Source organism: Gobius niger (assembly GCF_951799975.1).
Source record: "Gobius niger genome assembly, chromosome: 9".
Lineage (NCBI taxonomy): Eukaryota > Metazoa > Chordata > Actinopteri > Gobiiformes > Gobiidae > Gobius > Gobius niger.
The window spans coordinates 27816507-27843339 of record NC_136860.1 but is presented as its reverse complement, the minus strand read 5'-3'; the positions used below and the strand labels follow the sequence as shown (position 1 = coordinate 27843339).

Genomic DNA, 26833 nt, shown 5'->3' with positions numbered 1-26833 from the left:
CCGTGCATCAGCTCTGCCCTTCCCCACTGCTCAGCCCATTACGCTTCAATTAACCACAGAGACCCGCTGCGCCCAGAAGGACCAGCTGCCGGGATAATTCAATGAAACAAGTCCACGCAGACCTCGTCCCGCAATCTCACGCCCGCATGCACCGGGGGAGACACATTTAGAGGTGGCTTTGGAAAAGAGGAGGTGACCTGGACGTTATGGAGATCTCGCCGAGTGTATGGAGGGTATTGCTGAGCCGTGCCATATGGGTAATTGCATTATGTGAGCATCGAAATCTGATTTGCGGCAGTGGGCGGCTAATGGATCCGCGTGTTGGCTGGATTTTGGGGGCAGAAATTGAGTTGTTCATCATTTTAGTGCTCAACTTTTTAAAAATGTGTAAGTCTTATCTGTGAATAGGAAAGTGGATATTATGCATAATTGTGTCTTGTAAACATTCTTTTGAATACCTCAGCACTGATATTTTACATTTTATAATTTGAAACATTGTTCATGAATGGAAAAGCTGCTTTTGGAGTGAGGACAGTCATCCGTGTAGTAAATGCAGTACAGACTAGAGGGTTGTAACAGGATGTACTGTACATGGGGGAAACATCGCAGCCTTTAAAAGAAGCGCCTCAACCAACACCGCTGAAAAACACCTTCTGGCTTGGACGTATTTGCACAATGCACATAAACAGGATGGGCCACCCTTTTGAGGACAAAGACATGTTCCTGTTGTAAAAGAGCCTTTTGAGAGCGGAGTGAAGGAGGTTAGATAGACATGGACACACCTGGGATACAGTGGAGCTGTGCTGAGTGTTGCCCCGGACATGGTTTGGCATCAGATCATGTCTGGGGTATTCTCCTGTGGTGTCATCAAATATCACCGGAGACACTGGGATTTCACCTCCCACGGCCACATCTATATCTATAGTGGGCGTGGCAGTCACCGACACCAGCCATGAGGAAGATCCCTCAATGAGGATTGAATGTTGCCATCTCTTTTAACCTCTTAACCCCCGCCTTCACCAAATGCATTTTCTCTCTGAACTTCGTATCAGCTTTACCCAAATCTAAAAAGTTACCACCAGTGCTTAATTTGTAAATTTGTGGTTTCTGGAACACTTTTGGTCTGATGTGATGGATTCGGGGAACGGGCCAAAACATTTGCCGGAACACTCTCATTAAACACCATTATATCAGATCAAATATTTCCCGGATCCTTTACCCTGACAAACTGATTGGGAATGCGTTCCTCCAAACAGGGTTTCAAATTAAGCACTGGTTAACATTAATAGGCCAGTGTAGCCCCTCATTTGAAAGCTAAGACCGACAAAATTCATCTAAATGGATATTTTTTCTCACATCGTTGCAACTTTTTTACATATTTTGTGTCACTTTTATCTTTTATCTTATCTTTCTGTTGCTCTTTTGTGGCTTTTTAGCTGCGTTTTCTTCACATATTTCTATCACTTTTTTGCCATTTTTCTGTTGCTCTTTTGTGGTGTTTTTGTTACATTTTTGTCACTTTTTCACAGCTTTTTCATCCTCGTTTTCGTCTTATTACCGTTGCTATTTTGACATTGTTTTCCAAGAAGCTTTTAGATTTGGGTAAAGCCAAACTGGAGAAAATGTGCCTGGTTCAGGTGAGGGTTAAGAGGTTAAATCCAGCCCAGTTTTACTTTATAATGCACTTTCAAAACAACACAGTCGACCAAAGTGCAACACACACATCATAACACAACTAAGTGATACAAAAAGATTGCAAAATAAAATCAGCACAATAAATTAAACCACACAGCATGAATCCAACAGAAGTCAATGAATGAATGTGAGTTAAAAGCTGGAGAAAAAAAGGTATGTTTTCAGCTGGGACTTAAAAATTGTGAGCGTCTCGGCCTGTCTAACATACAAGGGCAGTGTATTCCATAACTTAGGTCCAGCGACAAAATGTTGTTCAGTTTTTAATGTTATACGTTTGAACAGTAAAAGCAAGAGTTTATTTTTAGTTAGTGGCACACCAGGCATTCCCCCAATAATGTCTAACAAAATGTGTTCAGCAAACTAAACTCTTGAATATTGGACACATGCAGACATGAGATATTTTAACACTGTTTGGTTTGCTTCTCAAATGACTTATTAAATAGACAAATGTTGGATTGTTTCCTATTCTTATTTTAGGAAAAGAGGTAGTGCCAGGTGCATGTGACAGAAAACAGTGCGCTCTGCAGAACAAAAAATGACAAATGCTGAGTTTTCTAGGAATCTTTGTGTTAATAATACCACTGGGTTTATGCAAATGAACATCATTCAGTTACACCGATGATTTTCACTGCCAAGGAGATTTTAAATTTGCACACATTCAGTTTAATAATGAACGTGTTCCTTCCAAAAGTCAGAGCTGAATTTTGAGTCGTATTCAGGGAGGTCAGAAGAGGGTCGAGAAATAAACTGAGGTAAACTGAGAATCATGAATTTCTCCTTTTTTTTATTAGTTGAAAGCCACTTTGCACCAAAACAACAAAAAATACAGCAAAAAAGACTTTCGGGAAGTCTATAACTTTGCAACATTTTAAAAAGTTAAATGGCATTTTACCCCCCAGTGATTAATTGCAAAACAGTGCTCAGCATGCATAAACTCACATAATCACCATTTCTGTCACCTATCCATCAAGTTTTAAGCATCAGCAACTTATCGAGTTCAAAAGTCACCTTGGAAACTTTATGCTTATGATGCTAAGCAACGTCGAGGTCCTGACAACACAATTAACATGAAAAATGAGAAACAGTACGTTTGTGTAAGACAAGGTTTCCCCAAGTCCCCGAACAAACCCTGCTCCTTATCTGCAGCCTCCTTCTCAGCAGCAGCAGCAGCAGCAGCAGCAGGAGAACAGAGTAATTACAGAGGCACGGCGGTCCGGGACAGTGCTGTGGCTGTGATTGGATCTCACCTTGTGTTGACCTCTAGTACCTTAGGGTGACGGGACCCAGGACAGCATTGTGACAGGGAACAATGTATTAGTTAATCAACAGATAAAAAGTGCAGATACGAGTGTCTTGATCCCATTACAGCTGGAAATAACTTTCTGCTGGCGCGATGTGAGGTCGGCAAGAATTATGTAAGGACAATATAGTTTATTGAGTCCGCGGGGTCTAAGGAGAGTGGTTTAAATTGAGTCAGCGGAAAGTGAAATGGAGATAAGCAAATATGAGTAAGGTTATCCGGGTAAAAAGTAGAACAATGCTTTGTATGAGTTTTTTTTTTAGATTTATACATTTTTAAAAATACTTTATACAGTGCATTTTTACTGTGCTGGGCGCTTTCCATCCAGGAGTGATTAGTGAAGGCAGACGAGAATGAGAAATTTGGATAACCTACCCAGCAAACTGTATGCGGTGGCCGATATTCTAGAGCTGCATCAACTGTGACTGGGCACAGTGAGGCTTTTGAACACACTCGCACAACCGGACATGTGTGCTCCCTTCTGTTCTATACACAGAAGTCTGTTTCCAGCAGAATTCATCTGTACATGGAAATAAACAGCCAGGAACGATTAAGCCAGGTGTTTAGAGGCGACTTAAGAAGAAGAAGAAGAAGAAGAAGAAGAAGCATTTAGCACTTAAGCATTTTAGATCACAAATCTGGTCCCTCCACTGCTCGCGTACACATGTTTCACTGTTTTGATCCAACCAGTTTACATCCAGTGACAGACCGGAGGCAAAGTGAAATGCCTGCCCAGCTACACAACAGCGGATCGGAGCAGGGATCGAACCGACAACCTTCAATATAATGATCAACAACAACCACCACTTTACATTCGTGAGTACGGCCACAAGAATGAATGTATTTTTAATAAACTTGCTAATGCGGGAGTGTGTTGGAAGAAAAATGAGCGTTGTCTTTTTGAGTGGATCGAGTTCCAAGAGGCTTTTCTTTTTTTTTTAAGTCAGCAGAAATAGCAACAAGAACATACTGTACATGCAAATACGTAATGTTATCTGTATTGACTTGTATCTAGGTCACCTGTGAAAATACTGTGCATTTGCCACTCTGTAATTCTCCCCAGAGATACGAACACAATGGTGCCACACAGTGCAGGGGGTGGGAGGAGGAGAAACTCTAACCTACATGCATTTCAAACCTCCTTCTTTACATATTCATTGTACATTTTAGCTATAGAAAAAAAAACAAAGTCATGGAGACTATAGAATACAATGCAGAGCCCATGATTGTTCTTAAAAACGCATTCACATTCCTGATCTTTTACCATTTTTACGTGGGGGGGTCATGGAAATGATATGTTCAATGATTACTACTTTGTGGCTTAAAATGAGCCATGATTAACTAAGAAAATAGTTGATAGTCCAAAAATAAAAGCTTCTTGACACTTTTTGTGTTTTCAAGCTAAAAACAAAATAATTAGCAAGTGATCGCGTAATTATATCGCCTGTCATAAAGTACTAAAACTTCAGTTGATCCGGGTTAAATAGAAGTGTTTATAAGTGAGATCAGCTGCCAAAAGCAATCATGTAGCGGCAAAAAAAAAAAAAAAGAAAAGAAAAATACTTCAAGCCCATTTTACTTCAACAATGGCGGCATCAGTAAAGCCTTGTTAGACATGATCCGAGGTATTGCTCCAGCTTTTGTGACTGATCTGTCAAACAGCGTAGCCTACTACCACGGCGAAGGGGGGGTGGTGGTGGCTGGGAGTGTCTTTGTCTGTTCCAATCTCCTAATCTGCTCGGGCCTTCAGAAGCACGGCGCGATGATGGCTCCGTCTCAACTGTCACATCTGAATAAATGAATCTGAAGCAGCAAATGGAGTCTTAGATCAACACTCAAAACCCCAAAACCACTGCACTGAATAATACATCCACACACGGCGATGACAATACCGGCCAGGGGAGGGAGGGGAGACAGTGGGAGGGAAGAGGAGAGACGCTCGCTGTGAATAAGATGGTAATTGAAAACCTGACACTAACATTTGCTCGCATCCTTCCTGAAACATTGTGAGCAAAACTTTTATTTTATTTTATTTCTTTCAAAATTCCTGCTGCGGTTTTTTTTTTTATTCTATTGTTGCATGACTGTGATAAAGTTGCCAAAACGGTGTCAAGAAGAGGCAGGTGCGACAAAAGAGTTGGGCAATATTTCTCTGCAAGTGTTTACCAAAGGTGCTTCTGCATCAAAATACTCAGCAAGTTTCCTGGGACAGTCTTTATACAGGGCCAGGTTTATCATTAATCATATAACCATGGAAAAAAATGAGGTGTCAGCCCTGACTGCATGGAATTACCAACACCACAAACAAACAAAAAACTTAAAGAAGAACTTAGTAACTTGTTCACCATAGTAAATCCTTTCTGTAGTCCCTCTCGGAGTAATACAAGTGTTAATGGGATGATTGGGGGGTCTTTCATCTCCCCCTGGTGTCTCTGGCCAGAAAACCACAATTGCAACTTTCCAGCCTCCGGGTCGGAGCCACCAATATACACTAATGGAATCACGAAGAAGAAACAGGCTAACGGGCAAAGCTAACTGCGGGCTAGCACCACTTAAACAGTATGAACAGCCAAGTTTGAGAGAAAAAAAATTATATTCATTGTGTAATTGGACGTACAATATCCCTCTCTCCCTTTGGCTTTTCTGTCAGCGTAGTATTTACTCTCACGGACAATTAATGAGTAAAAAATTCATGAGACACCTGCAGTGGCGCCTATGGCCTCTAGGGGCATGAGTTACTTAGTCCTGCTTTAATCAATCATGTATTTCTCTGATATCAAGTTGGCTGTTTTTTTGTTGTCTAATATTAAAGGTTTTTTTTTGTATCATATCTATCGACATCACACCCAGAACTTTCGGCTTCAATCTGAAATCCCCAGAACCTGACATGTAAATCGCTAACTTTTTAAACAAATTTGTTACACTGAACATGACCGCCTCTTTCTTGCATGACCTTGTGCCTTCAGTAACAGCACACAAAACTCACTGCTTACAATAAAAGCGTATTCAAAACCACAGACTAAAGCTCACAAACGGCCTGCAAAATATTTCAAGATATCAGGGAAAGTATAATATTCGGTCTATTAAAGGGAGAGCTGCAGTATTCTCTGACCTTGAGCTCCATTCATTTCTCAAGGTGCTGCAGGACTGAACTTAATTGTCTAAAAAATACCACAAAACGGAATTTGGTGTTATTTGTTGAATGAAGGCAGTGATAAATCTTTGTCATGCTACCACACTTTGTCGGCCCATTCTTTAACATAAACAACAGTATTTTCTTATCACAGTCAATGCAATTCACAGATATTAGGATGATACTAAAGCCAAAAGATGTTCTGTGAGATTAGACAGCAATTAAAAAGCAGTTAGACAAAATAAGAATTATACAATCTTTACAGCATTGCTCTGTCTTGCTGGACATAAGTTGAATCCAAAGTCTGGCCCACCAAACTCCTGGCTGAGGCTGAAAGGGTGAGAAAGTGCTTAAGAAAAATGTGCGTCTTGTCAACTATGACAGATGAGAGTACAGCAGCAGAACTCTGGCTTTTGTGGGTGAGGACTCTAAAAACAAGGTGTCTTTGACAAGTAAAGAGCGGAAAGAAACTCAAGTAATTTGGTTTGTACAACTTCTAAAAGATTTACTACATTCAGAACGCTGTGGCTCGAATCCTGACAAGAACCAGGAAATATGATCATATTAGTCCAGTGCTCTGGTCTCTGCACTGGCTTCCTGTCGCTCAGAGAATAGAATTTAAAACAGCTCTGCTTGTGTTCATTAAATTACATGACTGAAACAAATAAAAAATGAAATGAAATGGATTGGTTTAGCACAAGTACATCTCTGACATGTTAGAGCCATATGAAATGTCCTGCTGATCCCCAGAGTCAGGACTAAACACGCTGGAGCTGCGTTTCACTTTCATGCAGCTAAAATCTAGTCTACTTGAGTATGTGAGCCAGGCCTCAACTCTGACAATAGTTATGTTTACCCGTGCATATGCAGTATCTTATCTGCACCCTTGCTTTTTACTGTAGTTGTTTTTTGATTGATTTATCTGCTTTCTTGTAATTTTATGCAACTGTGAAGCATTTTGAATTGCCTTGTGTATGAATTGTGCTCTACAAATGAACTTAACTTGCCTTAAAGCAGAACTAAGTAACTCATGCCCCTAGAGGTCATGAGCACCATTGCAGGTGTCATAGCATGTTATGTTTTTTTTTTTTTTACTTATTAATTGTCCGTGAGAGTAAATACTACACTGACAGAAAAGACAAAGGGGAGAGGGATATTGTACATTGTGACACAACACAATTACACAATGGAGATAATTTTTTTCAGTCAAACTTAGCTGTAAATACTGCTATTGTGGCGCTAGTCCACAGTTAGCTTTGCCCATTAGCCTGTTAGCTACTTCTATCGTGATTCTATTAGTGTGTATTGCACCTCCGACCCGGAGGCAGGGAAGGGTGGTTTTCTGGTTTTCTGGCCAGAGACACCAGGGGGAGATGAAAGACCCCCAAATCATCCCATTAACTCTTGTATTTCCCCCAGAGGGATTATGAAAAAGATTTATTATGCAAACAAGTTACTAAGGTCTTCTTTAAGGCAAGTATTTCTAATTGTAACCATATCAGCCACACTATGCAAAAGAAATGTTGTGTTGATGGATCCTCAACTTTTAAGAAAAAGTGTAAATCTCCATTCAATGCAAAGACGAAGAGCGTACACAATAAGCATTACATTAGAGAAAATAAACAGAAACTGCACAAGAGGATGTCCCAACACCAGAGAGAGAGAGAGAGGGAGAGAGAGAGAGCTCCAGCAGCCCACTGTCAGAGTTACATCTTCAGGAAGGGTTAAGATAAAACTTGATAAAACTCACAATAAAGCCTATACTTCCCCAAGTCAAGGCCAAAGCTTCAAGGGCAGTAACATCACCTGACACTCCTGAGGAAGGCAGCAAAGTGTGACCAAAACAAAAGCACACAGGTCTGGCTAAAATAATATATTATCATGATGAGTTGCTGCAGAAGACAAAATGTACTCAATTCTACTACAGATGTTTGAAAAAAAAAAACATCTATGATCTACTCTGACTCAAGTATATTTTTCGGCCTGAATGTATTTTAATCATGTGGACTCTCAAAACTGCATTCACGCATCTATAGAAGCATGGGTACTGCTTGACTGAGAAAATACTGTCAGATCATCCGGCAACTTACATTGAGAATAGTCTGACTCAGATCTATAAAGACAAGCAAAAAAAAAAGTCTATAAAAAACACAATTTTGAAATTACAAATGTATAGTGATGGTGGAAGTTAGATAAAGATAACTCTTGTTGCTTGAAGGGGATTATATGGTGAAGAAAACTCCTGAGAGAAATTGTGCTGTTTTGTTGATGTGGCACAATGAAGATGCCAGCGTTGTATAAACATTCAATTAAAAAGTGAGCCAGAGACATTCATTAAACATGAGAATAACTGTTTTCCGGATCATCACACAGAGATTAGCTGCGTGTATGAATAATGCCCTTGAAAACTTTAGCGGCTATATCCTTGACACTGTTTTACCACAGTTTGCATTGGGCTGCCTGGTCAAGATCGATGCCCCTCTATTAGTATTGGAACAGTTGAAGCGAACATTAAATGGAAATATGATGTTAGCTGGGAGGGAGGCCTTCACAGATAAGTGGTCAGTAATTCAAAATGCATCATGTTAATACAGGCCATGGCTGCATCTAAAAACTGACGGTACATTAATGCGAGTGAGAGTCTGAGGTCTGCAGATCAAGATGCTGTTCCTAAAACAAAAAGGAAGCGCCGAGAGGAGGCCATGTCGTTTCAGTGGCCAGTCCAAGATTGTAGAATGAGCTTCCTCTCAGACAAGCCACTTCCTGTTTTTAAATCGTTGCTGAAAACTCAACTTTAGAAATAAATTTGGAATGGATTGGAGTATAAGGCTTCTAAATGGTGCTTCATGAAGTGCATGGTAGAAGTTGCTGTGTGAATTACAGGCTGGTCACTTTGGTCGTAAAAATCCAGTGCCATCACGCTGCCATGAAAGCCATTGAATTAGTGCTATGTTATTTGCTTTTTGATTCAAATAAAAACTGGACTGGTAAGGTCAGGCGAGTCCTCACTTTTTCTTGTCAGAGACACTTATGTGATTGGACAAGAAAAGAGGACAGAAGGGAAACCCCAAAAGTGGGACTTTATTGAGCCCTGTGTCTCAGCGGACAATCCTCTGACCGTCCACTTTGAGAAAGCACAGACCTGAACTGAGCCAAATCCAATCAGCTGTTTGGAGGCTGGCAGGTCCAATCAGTCAGGGTTGCGGGCCGGACCTCTCCTGGGCTCGGTTTAGGAAACAGGCTTATAGTTTCAGACCAGTGACACAGACACAAGAGCAGCTCATTGTTAGTGAAAAATGACCACCACGCCGCTGAAGGCAAATGTTTCTCTCTCTCCTCTGTTTTGCTATTATGATGCTCGACTTTTATTGCTTTTATTGCAAAATCACAGTATTCAATCATGCTAAATGGCTGTTTGGTTGCAGCAGAGCTTAGGATCTTTACACTGTAGACACAATATATGCGTGTATACAAATCGCTTTAGTGTACTCAATTACCATCCACATGAATTATATTCTCATTATGTGGAATAGTTATTGTTATGCGCTCTAATAAATGTGCCTTCATGTTGTGCCGTGAGTACAATTACTATTACTGTTGCTTGACTCGGACTGAGACTAGAACAATGAGGATTTAACGGTGATCAGTTGTGACTCGACCACAAATCTGTCTGTATCGTAAATATGTTTAATTTACAAGTTAAGCCATGCATTAATCCCTCTAACACGAAACAATGTCACTGAATCCCTGCTGCACCTTATTCTCTCCAATTATGTAGTCCAAAGGTTCCTTGAGTTCATTGTCTCAGATCTATAATCAATAGTAATCGTGACCATCTCGTGCCACAGTGCTGCTTAAGCTGTCCCTGGACACACTGGACAATGACAAATCCAATTGAAGGAACCAAAGAAAACTTAACTGAGGACAGGGCAAAAACAAGCCGTGGCAATAGGTGAGGAGACACATTTCACTTTCCAGTGATATCATGAGTAATTTGAGTAATTTTGACTTATACAAATCTGGCACTGGAATTTTGTTTTTATTAGCAAACGTAGTCAATTGAGACTTATTGGGCATTTAACCGCAAAAATATATATATTACGTATTTTCCGACCTATAAGTTGCACTTTTTTCATAGTTTGGCTGGGAGTGCGACTTATATATCAAATATATAATTTCACATGTTTGCTATTTTCCCACTTAAGATTTAAAAAACGGTAATTGAGCAGCACATGGAAGCACAGGAAGTTTGGAGTTAGTGAGAAACGTGTGAGGGACTAGTGAAAAGCAGAGGTTTCTCTTACTTCAATGAAGAAAACAAAAAAAGCTAATCGCGGGCTAAAAGCTACATGGCCACAGCTAGAGGAACAAGTTCCGAGCTTGAACAACGTGATGCCGGGAGAGGCTTGTCGACAGTGCAGCTACGCCTCCATGCCCAGGTAGTTGCCAATGGTGCGACTTATATGTTTTTTTTTCTTCTTCATTATGCATTTTTTGGCTGGTACGATTCATTCTCCAGAGCGACTTTTAGTCCAGAAAATACAGTACAAGTCAAAATTAATAATTTAGGTCAAACACTCATTTATCAGTATTTGTTGCTGTTTAACATTAAATTAAATACATAATTTACCTTCAGTGCTCTTCACTGATTTCAAATATGCGCTGTGTGTTAATTCAACATGATCACACAAATACTCAACTGTCAAGTTCCTTTCTAACAGAGTTTTGCAGAGCATTCAGAGAAGGTCAGCAAAGAGGTCGTTCTGCAGCTGACACATTCCCATCTGGAGGTATTTGTGACTTGGGTGTAGAGATGCATGATTTTGGATTTATATACACTATGCGGTCAATTTTACAACATGTATTGCTAAAGCAAAAAAAGATCACAATCTTGTTTGGAGAGGCCTAAACTACAGAGTTAGTCTGTTTTGTACAAAAACTTAATGAGGATAGGTTATATTGCTGTCTGAAAAGAATATTACTTAAAGTGCTTATGACAGGTTTGAATGATATTGATAATATGACTTATTGAGAAGGATCAGCTCATCAGTTGCATAATTATCATTTTATGTCAGTGAAGCAGCAATTTTTTTTGGGCATAAAAGTTATTTCTATGTGGTTTTTTTAAGCTGCTGACTCATTTCTCATTGACTTAACATGGTTGGCAAGGCAACAGTTTAAAATTGTTTGCCTTCATCTATATCACTTCCTGTTGGTGTCCAATAAGGAAGTGAAACTACAAACATCACAAAAATGAGCAAACTAAAGAATGCTGGGTACAATCTTTAGCAAAATTTTAAATATAATTGTGTTAACTATGCTTTCCCAAAAATGGTGTTTAACCATTTTAAATTAGCAAATTTCAATCAACGATCATCATTTGCCATTGACAATTCGCAGCTGAAGTCGTAACCTAGCAACGGTAGGATTATGTTGGGATCTTCAGGCAGGGCCTTGGCCATCGTCACAGATTGATTAACGCAACTGTTCCTTGAATCAACACAATGATACTGGATCAGTCTCTGAATGCTGTAAAAAATTAGACTGTCATGAAGTAATTGATTTAATTAAGGCAATCAACAACTACTTAGAATTGGCAACAGAAGAAAACATTTTTGATGTGTTTAAACAGCCACACTATGTACAGTATATACAGTAACGCCCTTTTTTTCAGGACTGACATCTCTTACAGGCTCATATGGTAGAGCACATCGACTTTTGGTATTTCAAAAGCATCAGTTGTTGTGAAAACTGTGAGAATGTAGTCCATGAGTGGTTGGTTTTGATCGGTGTGACTGGCAGCCTTGCATCTGTCTCAAATCTGGACCTTGTTGCTGTGGGGCAAAAGCTCTAACCTCTCAGCCACTATAATTAAACATCACCAGTCATTTTGTATGTGAGTTGCCTGATGCTGTATATGCACAGTTGAGTGTTCAGAATTGTACAAGAGGGGTCCGCATGTCAGACTATGTTTTATCCGAACTGAAATGTAACCTCAAAAACAATGGATGTTTCAAATTGCTGTGAGGCTTTGTAGGTGAGAAGGTTCCAGTAAACATGGCTGCTCATTTAATCCCTATCCGTATGAATGGGCAGTGTATAGAATAGGCATTTAAAACATCAAAGTCTCCTGCTGTTTCCGAGAGCAGCGGATGATAAAGCACACTCCACGGGGCTCCGTTGTCCCTGTGACCACATCAGTGTCTGCGCTATATACATTTATTTTCCTAAGAGCTGCTCTGTGCACACTCTAATAGGACCAAACATGCAACACCACCCACAAAATCAAGAAGAAAAAAAGTTTCTGAGTAACCACAAATGGCTTTTAAAAGTTCAAATTGCCTTTGATTAGCAGCAATTACTGTGACTAATTACATGCTACTGGATCAAACCAAGACATCTTTCTTCACTAAGTGAGAGAAATTATAAAGTGTCAGTCAGGCCTGCAAAGTAAACTGTTTGGCTGTAATTGGCACTTAATCATCGCAGTATCATAAAAACACAGGAGGAGCAGCCTGCCATGGCTTTCATGGAGTGGCACAGTTGTGTCACGAGCGAGTCCCATTTCACAGCACTGGCATGTGGCCAGGAGGCTCTCAGCTTCAGCACAAGGAACAAGCCAGTGCCAGTCATTATCCCATTGTTTGGAGCCACACAGCCTGTCCTAATTAGATGCAGAAGAGCAAAGAATGTGTATCTGGTGACACAGCAAAAGGAGGACGGAGAAAGGCGTCACCAACCAGCTGCCGATGCCGTCAATGCTGCAGGTTTGAGCGTAATGAAATAATGAAGTGCCGCAGGAGGCGCTCAAGTGGAGAGCAGGGCTCATCACCAGGCGCTCCTCTGAAACTGCCAAGTGTCGAGAGAGCAAAGGGCCATCACAACAGGTTGTGATACTTACACCCCAGGCATCAAGTTCTGAGAGGAAATATGATTGATTTCCTCAACACAAACACCACATCTTCAAGAGAGCCTTGCGGGGCCCAACAATCCAGCACATGGATGATTTCAATGTCGCCTTAGCTGGAGCACTTCCAACGCCTCTTGGCACAAGTAAAACTGCATCAGGAAAGATATCCACTAATCCTCTGTGATTTGCATAAGTCACATTTATGTACAGACGACGTAGTGAGATTATAACTACATTTAGGCAGGTAGCCAACAGTAGCCCCAATCTGTTTATTCTTGACAGTATTTCTGTGGCGCTAAATTTAGCTGAAAAAGAAATTGCTGCCACTTGTCACTGTGGACAGCTGATTAAAGCGCTCCATGGCCTGATTAAATGTACTCACATTTCCATATCAGCACTGAACAAAATCTTCAAAATCTAGGAACAAGAAAATGCCCATGACTAAAGTTTCACATTAAACTGCCACAGCAAAGGGGCAAATTTCCAGCAAATGTTACGACTATATGGGCCAGATGTTGTAAGAATTGTTAAATACGATAAATACGAGGCGGCATCATTTGATTCACCTCATATGGCAATGAGTAAAGAAAGAATAAATAGGATATATAACTAATGAGTATATTTTACCACAATTAGCATCCAGTGGACGGATAACACATTGCTATCTAAATGCATATTGGCGTTTTGTATACTGTATATAACAAATAGAGTGGATGGTCGTTTTTTTTTGGAACTTAGAACATGCATGACACTCTCCAGAGCTTATTTGTGTGCACATCAAACGCTTCACAACAAAAGCACTCTTTACTCACTCCTTTGGGTATTCATGGGACGACAAAGCTTTATAAGATAATACAAGGGCACGCAGTGATGACCTCTTTTTCACAGATGAGAGACAAACAAGGCTTTCATGTGCTTCGAGACAGGCTAATGTGTTGTCTCATAAAACGTCATGAAATACAATTTTTCATAAAAGGATTTCATATTATAATAGCAAATATATATATCTTTTAAACAAGTTGCTATTTTCCTTTATTTTCAATCCAGAATACATACACCTGAGGGGTTCCTTGTAAGATGGGAAAGATCAGGTTTGTAATTTTACAATGTTGAATGGGAGCTTTTATTTGCAGTGTGAATATAAAACAGTTCAAAGGCCAGGGAAGGACTAAAGAAAGACATGAGCTGAGTTCGAATTTGAGCAAAATCTTTAAGAGGCCACACACAAAAGCTGTGGTGTCTGAAAAGGATTGGAAAAAGAAGGTAGTTTTGTTTAATTGTTATTCATTTGTAATTATCTTTAAAGAATATGAACATCATACAAGTGAGACAAGGAATTGCTTCCGTGCACCCGGCGCTTCACAATTTCACTTAATATAAGTTTTAAGCATTTCAAACAAACTGCACTCGTACTTTCTTCTTCCAGCTCCAAAACTGATGACAAGAAGAAAAAATATACAACAAAGACTGATAGCGTCACAAGCCTAAAGCAGAAGTGCTCTATTTCTGATTTAGTGTATTGCACAGTTTGATTCATTTGAGAAGTAACAGTGAGAACAAACAATTTCAAGAATAGCTGGTCCAATATTACAACTTCAGTTCCGACTTCAGTCTATTAGGTGTGAAAGAAACCTGAGAGAAAAACATGAAGCTGCTTACAAAACGTCAGGCAACAAAGCCAGGGACAGAAAGGAACGTGTTACATTTTCAATTTTGCCTTATTGCCATATGAATAAATATTAATGCTTTTGCCCCGTCTGTTTTCCTGTTTCCTGACTCACAAACCATATAATTTAGAGCTTGGTTATAAAGATTAAGTCACGAATATGTCCACTATGTATTATATATAGCCTGGTTAATTAGGTCTCGTACCATTAAATGAAACACTGTGAGTTCTGCACACAGTGACCTTTTCTTCCCACTTCCCACTTTAAAGAAACGCTATGCAGGCAGGGTATCATTATATTTCATAAACATTAACCATCTGTGTGCTCTGACAGTTCATACATTTTACATTGTAGCAGCAAAGTAATGCTAAGTTTATATATGTTTTACAATACTCAGTTTTAGGCAGCAGTCTCAGTAAAGAATTGCAGAATTCCCTATCCAAGCACACGCTCCCTCCAGCTCTACTGAGGGGATCCCAAAGCGTTTCCAGGCCAGCCGGGAGACATAATCCCTCCAGTGTGTGCTAGGTCTTCTCTGGGGCCTCCTCCCAGTGGGACATGCCCGGAAAACGAGAGAGGCATCCGAAACAGATGCCAGCGCTACCTCAGCAGACTTTGTATTACTTTATTTTTAGTTTTCAAAGGACGATTATTCAGCTCCTTTCAGACTCAGAATCAGTAAAAGACTTTGGTTTTACACTGCCAGGTCCTACAATTTAGTCAGTCAATCAATCCCGTTTTTGTCTGCTGCCCAGTATCACAAGCAGTGGCCTCACACGGCTTTCCAAATATTACTGATTTGTACATTTGGACAAACATTGAAAAAAGTCATGTCTAAATGAACTTAAGAAACTCTCAGGCAAATGGGTTAATGTCATGTATTATAACATATCTATCTTCACACAGACACACGTTTCCAAAATGTCAGATTTTGTGTCTTATACTAGGTGTTGTTTTCAGCGCCTTCTGACAGTTGCGTAAAAAGTGTGACCCGCAGGTCCTTCAAGGCACAGGGTGAGATTTTATAGTGCTCTGGGCTGCCAACATTAAGTGTATTGTTTATGGCCCTCGGCACCATTAAACAGCCTTTCTGTGCTTTTGTGCAGCTGGTCCACTGCTCCCAAACTTGCAATAGACAAGACTTGGAAGCGACGGTGCCAGTGTAATGTGCGTGCACTCCATGATCCTCTACAAACCAATAAACTGTATGTGGCCATTGAGCAAATAATCATAATAATCATCCATGCTGTCTAAAAATAACACATTCTGTCATTTTGGGGCGCAAGTACAGTGAATAACTTGCTTTAACTTAAATATATTGTTGTTCTTACCCACAACACATTTCACATTATCTGAGCTGGGAACAGATGCTTGGTTAAGGAAAAACTAAGTAACTTGTTTACCTTAATAAATTATTTTCGTAGTCCCTCTGGGGGTAATACAAGCGTTAATGGGATGGTTGGCTGGTGTCTCTGGCCCTAAAACCGCAATTGCAACTTTCCCTGCACCAGGTCGGAGGCACAATACACACTAATGGAATCACGAAGAAGAAGCTATCAGGCTAACGGGCAAAGCTAACTGAGGGCTAGCACCACTTTAGCAGTATTTACAGCCAAGTTTGAGTGAAAAAAATTATCTCCATTGTGTAATTCAGTGGTTTTCAACCTTATGGAGTCGCAAACCCCATTGTAGCAGTTAAAGGGGTTTGTGACCCCCATCCGGGTCACACCATGAGAAATAGGAACATTAGCCTATATAATTCTTAATAAACAAAGTAAAATAGCACGCACATGCTACAATGAAATATTATATTATATGCTACATGAAATGGACAAGACAGAGTTGAAAAATGTTAAAGCTAAGTATTTTCCTCCCCCTACATACTCCAGCAATGTCCTAATGTGCAGAATGAGCCTGTTCACCACAACTGCCTCTAAAATCCTGCAGTCACTCAAAAAGTTGTTAATTCGGGTCCGAAGTGCCGTCATGCACGAGCTTAATACAGAGACTGCAGGAATGTATTAGACCTGAGGTGGCAGTAGTGAGTATAAAAATGTCCACCTTCAATCTAGTCCCTTTAAAGGGGGGGTATTATGCAAAATCGACTTTTTCAAGCTTTACATCATGTTATTATGTCATTCCCTCATTAAAAACATGCCTGAAGTGTTGTCTTGGCACATTCACATATTTTTGAGTAATCTGTAAAAACTCCATTTTAGGGATAGGTTTGCCTGAGTCCTCCTAGGAACGCCCCCACCTCCTGGAGACGCCTCCGAGCTTTCGTCACCAGCCGAGTAACCAACCACTGCTCCTCAGCAGAACCCCCTCCCCACTGATGCCACAGACAGAGTGTGGAGGGGGCGTGTCAGAAAGGGTCAGAGGTTCTTAAAGAGACAGAGGCCTATTTCAAGACATTCGCTACAGCCATTTTGAGAAAGCAATTTTATACAAGGCAGTTTTTCTAATTTACTGCATTTACAGACCAACAGAAGGTTTCGTCATCATTGTAGTGTGCTGGTGCTATGTGACTGAAAAAAGCATAATACCCCCTCTTTAAATATATATTTTTATTGGTAAGACCTGTTGACCCCCGAAGTTTGTCTCGCGACCCCCTTGGGGGTCCCGACACCTAGGTTGAGAACCACTGGTGTAATTGGATGTACAATATCCCGCTCTCCCTTTGTGTTTTCTGTCAGCATATATTTATTCTCAAGGACCATTAATGAGTAAAAAAAACGCAACAGTCTACGACACCTGCAGTGGCGCGTGTGGCCTCTAGGAGCATGAGTTACTTAGTACTGCTTTAAATGCTTGGAAAAAAATATTTTTTTTCTAAACAGATTTGTACAGCTCAGATACTGTGTCTATCGACAACCTTTTAGTGATAACAGACCAATATTTAGATTTCTAATCAAAAGCACCACTTGATAGTTTGTTGCTGAGGAACTGCAGAGTTTTATTGAGAAATGAAGCAGATTTTCATTTCTTTGTAAAGTAATTTCCTCAGAGAAATTAATAAGTTTGACTTCATCCCACTCCCTTTCGAGCATCAATAATTGTCCTATTGCTTTCCTTTGTGTGCTTCAAGTAGATCTTAGACTTGATCTGTCAAAGGTATTTTTCTCTGTCACTTTCTGTTTCTTTCTGCCGCTTAAAGGGACTATAGGGAGTTTAAAAAATGTAAAATTTTCCTCCACCTACATGTTCCAGCCATGTACTAATGTGTAGAATGAGCTCAGACCTGTTCACCACAACTGCCTCTAAAATCCTGCACTGTCACTCAAAAAGGTGTCACTTCAGGTCCGAATTGCCGTCACGCACAAGCTTAATATAGAAGGTGCAGTTACAAATATGGCCTGAGGTGGCAGTAGTGAGTATAAAATGGCGAACTTGCATCCAGCCCCTTCGAATAAATGAAAAAAAAAAAAAAAAACATAAAATACCACCGCGCAAAAGTGTCCTCAAACCCTGTTTAGTTCACGTTTCCTCCAGAGGTCAAGTGCTCTCTTCAGGTGAACCGCTCCTGTCCATCCTCATTAGGTGTAATTACTTGCGGTGATGAAGACAACGCATGCGGGAGGGAGGGGGCACATGGTCTGAATATTCGGACAAAAAAAACATGCGCACTGCAGCACTAATTCAATTACACCATAGGATGGGCGAGAGAATACGGGCAGTGATGCGGAGGTAATGGGGGTGACGGCGGCAGCAGATCAGAGCTGAAGGTCAACAGGTGGACACACAGGGTTCACTGGTTTACCCGATTTCTCCCTTCAAGCATTCGACAGCTGCGCAGCACCCAAACAATAACCTACACAGTTATCCGAACCTACACCTAAAGCCCATCCAGATGAGCCACACGCGGTATAGCGCATTTGTATTCTTCTCGCAATAGGGGTGGGGTCTAATGTAATTGAAAAGAGTTGGGGTATTGAGGGTCAATAAATTCAATAGACTCGGGGCGTTGTGTGTTCTGGGTAGCAAGGTAAAAGTAGCAAAAGGCCAATGAAGCATAACTGCACTTATGTCTCAATAATGGTTTGAGCCTTCTGCCCTCATCAGGTGAAGAGGATGGCAGCATGAAATTATCAGCTGGTACAAAAGGGCAAGAGTTAAGGGCTACTGATTTTTATAATCGTTTCTGCGAGCGGAGGAGCCCTGGCTTGAATTTGTGGAAAATAATGAGAAGATGAAAGGGTTGGGTTTCTTTTCCACTGTCAGGACAGTGCCATCACATCCGAGAATAGACATTGGTGGCTTTATTTGGGTTTGATTAATGTACACACAAAAAAAAAAAAAAAGCAGATTGTGAGGTAAGGGAATAAGATGGACTGGACTAATCTGACCTTCATGCGATGAGCTGCATTAAACCCGGTGCGGACAACTTCCCTTGATGCTGCAATCAGCCTCACTCCATAAACATATACCGTTATGTTTTGCTTTGCATATTCACGTAGATCTGCGTTCTATGCATTTTCCCGCTTTCTGACTGACTCCTGAAGTCTATCACACTTCTTTTTAATCTTGCTGCAGCTAATCCCAATGCAAATAACCAGATGAATGTGCAACAGTGATTATTATTCATCATAGTTTGTTTACACAACAGCAATCCCAAGTGATGGCTCGCGAGATAAAGTTGGGTTACCCTCCCCTTCCTAACGTCTATAAATACCCCTCATCCAACGCTTAATAGCTTTCAGTCCGTCCGACGCCAGAACATAAGCTGCATATAGCCATTATTATGTTGACAGGAGAAACTCAAAAGTCAGTTTTCTCTGCGCTTTATGGAAAGAGTCCTCTAGAGAAGGCTGGTATAAACACAGGTTGACTGACAGCCCGACTGCTATCTGCATTCTCAGGCTGACAGCCCGTATTACATCGGGCAGACGCAGTTAAACGCTGCAAATTTTTACAGCTCCAAAATGATTTTACAATTTATACCTTCAGCGGCAAAAGCGAACAACCAAATCCTTTAGTAGTATCACTAAAAAAAAAAAATACATGTCACGGCAAACAGTTCTTTGGGGCACTTTTCGGATGCATGTAATCCTATTAGCCAGGGATATCAGGAACAAATGGCTAGCTTCTTACTCATACTGTTCATTGCATCAGGACTGATATAGATACAATTCAAAGGCCCCAGATTGCTAAATATGTCAGCACGAAGCCATCTGCTGCAATTATTCATCTAGTTTGTCAAGAGCAAATGTCTCACAAGAGGAAAACAAATGTTACTTAAAGTTGCAAGAGACATCAAACACTCATATACATACGTTTCCAATGACATCACGCAGCCATTTTGAATACCGAAGTAGCATTATGGAGTACTACAACAGGTACCAATATCGCTACTCAGGATGAAAATGAAAGACAACTGATTGACAGTGGCATTTTTATGTACTCGTAATCATTGCTCAAGAAGATAACAGTAAAAACACGGCCCCAGCACGTTTATGTGATATATCCAGCAAATGTGGCACAGACATAGCAGCTCTGTCTGTCGAGCTACAGCAGGATTTACTAAAGATCTTCTTCACTCCTCAGACTAAATGAACACATCAAAGAGGAAACAGAAAACCTTTCTCTATGATTTTTACAGTTTGTTATGTCAACAGAGTCTCAGTCAGAGTCAGTGTTTAAGCTGCTCAAGACGTTAGCATGCAACCGGTTAGCAACGGTCAATGGGTTCGACACGATAAACACATGTGGCTCACTTCTATGAACACTGAGGAAATACTACAGTAACAGCATGTTGTAGCCAAGGCTAGATGTTTGGAGTGTGGTTCCGGGCTTTCTCTTGGAGAGCTGAGCTGTTGAAGCTAAATGCTAACCAGTAGAATTCTAGCGTCTTGAGCAGCTTACACACTGACTCACTGCTTTCTTCACATAGACCTGTTATTACTGTTGTCAGCAATGATTATGAGTAAATAAAAATGTTTCTGTCAGTCAGTTATCTTTCATTTATATACTGAGTAGAGATATCGTTGCATGTTGTAGTACTGCATAATTCTACTTCAGTATTGAAATATATAGATACTATTGTGATGTGTGCAACTCCAGTGTAAGTACAACAATGTGATGATTTCCCAATATAGCAGCCCAGGTAGTATCATAAAGTAAGATCTGCTTTTGGTTAAGCCTGGTTTAGTGGCCAACAATAGCCAGTCAACATAGAGGGCCGAGCAAAAAGGATGAACGACTATACTTTAAAAAAGAGAGATCACAGTAGGAAAGAAAAGTTGATACTATTAACTTCTAGTGTCTCCGTTGCAAAGGTTTCCCTTGGAGAGGCAGAACCAAACACATATATTTTATCTGTCCAGGAGGTCTTCTTTCTTCTCGCTCTCAAAGCCGACAGTAATGACTACAGCCCCCCGTGGCCTTAAAAAATATGGTCAATTATATAAAGCTCTATTACAAGTCGCTGAAGTGATTCTGCACCTTCCACACACTTCAAAAAGGAATGATCAGACAGAAGTACGTATATAATATGCAATGATGGACACTTGCGTGTAATTACTTGGTGAACTCATTTATTCTTGACAGATTTTATATAGTGAAATTTTGGCTTCACTTTCCACCCACAGATGGAGGTACGGCCCCTCGTGAAGTTGTGCATATACCTAGCCAAAATCTGCAAGTCTGAAATTGCATTTGTAGTTGTTCTAAAATGTTTTACACCAAATACCCTGAAGAAAAAGTAACCATGTTGGGCAGCGCTAGAACGCTAGAAAAAAAAAGAAAACTTGGCCTGAATTAGTGCTAAAAAAAAAGGGACTAAAACGCTAATAAAGTGTTAAACTATAAGTCAAAACAAGGTCTAACCTCAAAATTGTCTTTAAATGATATTACATTTAAAGATAATGACTGCTACTCTTTGAGAAACAGTGCCATATTGCACAATGTGTCGCTGGATTTCAGTCATTTTAAGAATGATTGTGATAATTACAAATTAAATATGCACTGATTCAAAATGCTGGACCCGACCCCCAATGGTGCACATTAAGGCATTCATTGGTTGAATGGCTTTTAGATTGGAGAGATGGCAACAAAATCCAACTGTAAAGCATACACAAAGACATTAAACCCCATTAAAGACTTCTAACACATTGGAAGGAAAGAGCTCCAGCCAAATTTGAACTGTTGTACTGTATGTTCCCCAATATTTAGGTTGTGGGCCTTTATACATCGCAACAACATAGTTCCCTCTGCAAACATTCCCATGAAGGGATTGTGAGTTATATGCCAAATAGACAACTGATGAGCCAGAGAGCCACCAAATCCAGCCTAGTTTTGAGCACAGATTGAAAGATTGGACAGGCTACAGGGCCTGTTTGCCAGCAAACACTGCTCTCTACTGTATAAACTGTAGTGTAATCTTTTGGCCCCAGCTCACGGCGCAGGACCCGGATAGGCTTATGAAGAATTGATTGTCACAGGAAGTCTCTAACATTAGTACAAATCCGTTATAATGACCAGGAGGCGCACACCCACACGCCACAGCTGATTTTGATTCAAGACATACTATTCTTTTCTGTGACATTGAAAGCAAGTTAGTACATTTCACCACTATTATATATGATGTTGCAGAGGCTGAAATAAACATAATTGAAAAGAATAGAACAAAATAGAACAGTGTTATGATGTGACCGACTTTATCAAATTACATTAAATGTGCACTATGCCACATGTGCCGAATGTTTTCCATCTGTGCTATACGCAATTGATTGTACACACTCATGGGGCCATATATAAGTTGACGCCCAATATCATGCCGCTTGTCTCCAGGACTCCAATACCACCCTCATATTTCAGTCAATAATCCAGGCATGTGCAATTAGTAACCTGGGTCACGTGATGGATCAATGGTGTTCGCGATACAGGCAGCCCAGCATTCGAGTGATTCACAGTTAGTCTCCCCCCCTCTTCGTGCTCCGAGCCTCGATCCGGTGCCGTCTATCTTCTTTATACGGAGCATTCAAGGCTGGAAATATGCATCTGTCAAACATCCCCCATTACTCCGGCTGCCTGTCACACCTGGGGCAGAGGAGGAAGAGAGAAGACGAAGTGGAGCTGTCTGCGGTGAAGTCTCGCTGGGCTCCAAAAGGCTCCGGCTCCCCCCCAATATAATCTCACCCCTATAATTTCCTCAAAATGTGGAGATTTTTTTATGTATTCCGGGTCCCTCTAGTGTGAATGCTGTGCTAATGACGGAGGCAGTGTCAAGGAGACGGCAGAGGCAGCTCCTTTCTGCTCCACATAACATTATTGTAGTCTGAGGAATGCCTAATATAGGGTACTCCGCCTGTCTGGCTTGATACAGCCGTGATTGAGTGTGGGGTTAAGAGAGGCACTTTGTCATTCTTCTTTGTCAATTTAAAGGGCAGTGCACATCTACATCAAGAAATTAGATCATGACGAAGTGCAGTTGATTCGCTATTAAGATGGAACTGAAAATTCACACACTACATTCAGTTATTCTAACAGATATTTACAAAATAATCTGCATTCATTTATTTAAAGTCCCACTGAGATTCAGAATGTCTTTTTCAAGGGAGCCCTGGCCCCTGAATGAACCCCACTGTAACTATTTTTAGTGGAAGGGTAAATGGGAGCACCCAGAGGAAGACACACAAACTCCTCACAGATCCCACAGGCACCGTCCCATCTGGGGATTGAACCCAGGACCTTCTTTTGCTGAGGTACAAACATGAATTGCGCCGCCACCACCCACCCAATATACAGTTGCACCACTCCATTATAATTACCATCATATCACAAATGTAATTTAAAAGCATAAAGAGATAAAGCCTTCTGTCCCTATACTATTGTTCTGACGAATGTTCGTTCACTGGAGAATAAGACGGATTCTATTCGTCTGCACATGCTCTTCCCAGGACATGGTGAAAGACTGTTGTGGAGCGGAGGGAGCTGAGCAGGAGGAAGAGGAAGGAGGAGGTGGAGGTGGAGGAGCTCACCAGTGTGGGACACGGTTTACAGTATACTGCTGAATATCCAGTGATGTCCGGTGATGTCATCCACACCCACCACTTCTATATCTGGTGGGCGTGGTCGCCACGGACAACAGCTCTGAGGATGCTGTCTGGATGGGCAGCGAGACTGTCAGCTCTTTTTTTCAAGCTGTTTTGATTTACCATTTTTGAATTTCAATAATTAGGAATGAGTTTGGACCACAACTAACAGTTTAAGCTCTACTCGCTGCCTCTTTCATTGTTTGTTAACCAAAAAAAAGTTCACAGAGGCCTTTAAACCTTGCATATCTCCATCAGATGGTGTTCGTTGGGTACTCAAAAAGGACACTTCAAGGCCCTTCACATGATTTTTTTATATCACAAGCAATGAAAGACGAAACTGCTGAATTAAAATGTTCTGGCCTGAATTCATTCCTAACTTTCCGAATGTGTATGGGTGTGTAGCTTCCCAATTCTTCACAGACAAGTTTATAGGCACATTTCACAACTTGCAGGGTCACTTTCACAGGCTTGAAAACCAGCCTGCAAATTTATGAAATGATACAAATGCTTTATAATTAAATGCACAGTGTTTTTCCCACAAATGTCTTGACTTTACAATATACTAAAGGTGGACAAATCAAATGTTGTTTCAATACTTGAAAAAAAATCAGGCATAGTAAGGCCTGTAAGGCCTGTCTGTGTTAATAGAGTACATTGCACTGTTCTTAAGAGCCAGTGAGGCTCCTGGGAGCTTCTTTAGAAAGTTAACATTTCTGTTATGGTACCTTTCAAATGACTGCAGTATATCGCAAATACATAACCACGTTACTACTATTAAAGTTTGATACGTGCTGCTCTGCATTTTGAGTCAACTGAAACTAAGCAATGACATTTTGACCTATTAGTATAAAGCTACTGACTTTGATATGTTTTATGTAAATCTTTGTGCACAAAAGTATGGATGCGAGTGTAAAACAAAAAGACAGATTTCTTGCCGCTAATGCCTCCGCGGTAGCTTGTCTGGCTCTTCCCTCACCTCCATCAGTCTGCTCACATCATAAACCTATTTCTCTGATTCCTCCCTGTGCGCAGTCCAAGAGAGCGCGGCAAAAACTATGTCATGAATGAAATATAAGCACACCGCTGTATTACTTATGAGACCCAATGCAACTTTGCTCAGAGCTATTTTCAGGTTTCATTTGGATTCATCAGCGTGATGAATATTCGTATGGCTCAAAGACAAGCGTAGGGCATCGGTCCACGGGAAAATATTAGCTAAAGATGAACTTCGGAGATTAGCTATCAGCGCGAGCCACCTTTAAACACCAATAATGTGTACATCAATCACGGCTGGAGACGGCTTCAAGGTATGGAGCAAGCCACCGGGTCCACCCCACCAGCTAGACATGATTCAAGTGACAGTAATGTGCAGCACTGTTGAATCCCAGATGCACCCTATATCACCGCACTGTCGTTTTTGTTTGTTTGAACTAGAGAGGCATCGGTTTGCTTTGAGATCGCCATGGGCAGCACGGGATATGAAAATGTGTCGATGTTGCATCTGTCCATGTTGTATGACAAGTTCTGTGTTTTCTGTGTTTAACCTGTGGTCAGTCTGGGGTCTAATCCTGGTCGTGTGCTTAAATCCAGTTCTCGTGAAGAGCTGTTTTAGGCCTGACTTAGTCTGGATTTACCCTGGTTTACCACCAGTATCAACACGGTTTAGCCCAGGTAACGTGGAAGCCTTGGGAAAACTTTGGATGAATTAAAAGGAAAACTATCTCCAAAGTGGGATTTGATTCCATGTTTCAATACAATGTAATGCTCTTTCACTTGTTAAGCTTCAACAGTAAAAAAAAATGACATTTTTTAACACGCTCCATAAATGCCAGCGACCTGTACCACCTCTTAAGTGCCCTAACCTTTCCTTGTGCCACACGTCATTGGGCTGGAGAGCAATTATTCCTTACATGCAAGTGCTCTGATTTGCCATTTCTGTCAAACAGTCAAATCTACTTGGCAATCACCATAACTCAAGCGTGAAGAATTTTCCCGATTCCTCAAAAGTGCAACAAAATACAGGGGGGGGGGAAATGTGACTGAAAAGTGCAAAGTCTTCAAATAAATGTCGAACTTTCCCCAAATTTATTAGCTCTTGCTTTGCTATGGGAGGATGCCAAGCTTTCAAGATCAATAGAGTCCACTCATCACCGGCTGATCTCCCGGCGCACACCTGAGCTCAAGCACTGGCAACTCTTAACTCACTTCACGCCACCTGCTTTGATCACACCGGCCCATTCACCAAATCTGGATTTAGCCTTGCCGAGGATTTTCCCATGCTGCGCTCTCAATATCTAATTACAACCACATCTGCCCCAGTTTTTTTTTTTTTTTTTTTTGCCCGCTCAGAGCAAGTTAGAAAAGCACCTTTGCCAAGCAGCCGACTGACTGAACTTCCACTGTGACAAGTGTGACATCCACACACATCAGAGAATGGATGGAAGAAAAAAAATCTGTTTGACAGTGGAAACATGAACGGGTGTTGATCTTTGGTCATGACAAAAGAGTGGAAAATGACAAGCAAAAGGGTCTTCTTACCTGTGAAAGACTGCTACTCGCCTCCTCCGCTGCTGATGCTGTTTGCAATCAGATCCTATCTCCGGCAGCGGGACAGAGTCAGGAGAGGAGGAGAAAACAGGAGGGGGGGTGGAAGCTAGAGGCGGAGGAGGGGGAAAGCGAGCCGGAGAGGGAGGTGAGAAAGTGTGGACACAATGCACGGACAAAGAGCAAAAGAAAGCGGCGCGCGTCCGGGAGCTGGCATATGCGCCTGTGCCGTGCTCTGACGGGATGTGCGGCGGGCGCTGCTCTGGGGAGGTGCTACTTCTCACTCAAAGCGACATCCGCGTCTCTCCTCAGAACCATTGGCTAAGAGGGATGCTTTCCTAATAAGCCGTTCCCGCTGTCTCCGAGTGAACACACCCCCTCTGCTTGTATAGTGGGCGCACACGCGAGGCGAGCGCACACTCGCATGTGTCCGGGCGCAGTGAGGAGAGCAGATTCTCTCCAATGCTTTTTGTCTTTTACACACTTTTTATTCCAGCGCAGAACACTTGCATTTCTTTAACTCAAAGGTTCCTGTAGAAATAAGTGTGT

The 26833-nt window shown here is 41.2% G+C and overlaps 1 protein-coding gene across 1 annotated transcript in view; it reads right to left on the bottom strand.

Moving 5' to 3' along the window:
• The window catches only part of thsd7ba (thrombospondin, type I, domain containing 7Ba), a 254772-nt gene extending 228178 nt beyond the window's left edge, over nt 1–26594 (bottom strand). Inside the window, exon 1 of the mRNA XM_079563517.1 lies at nt 26279–26594. The gene's annotated coding sequence lies outside the window, so the exon portion shown is untranslated. The remainder of the gene's footprint in view (nt 1–26278) is intronic.
• Between the last annotated feature and the right edge of the window lie 239 nt (nt 26595–26833).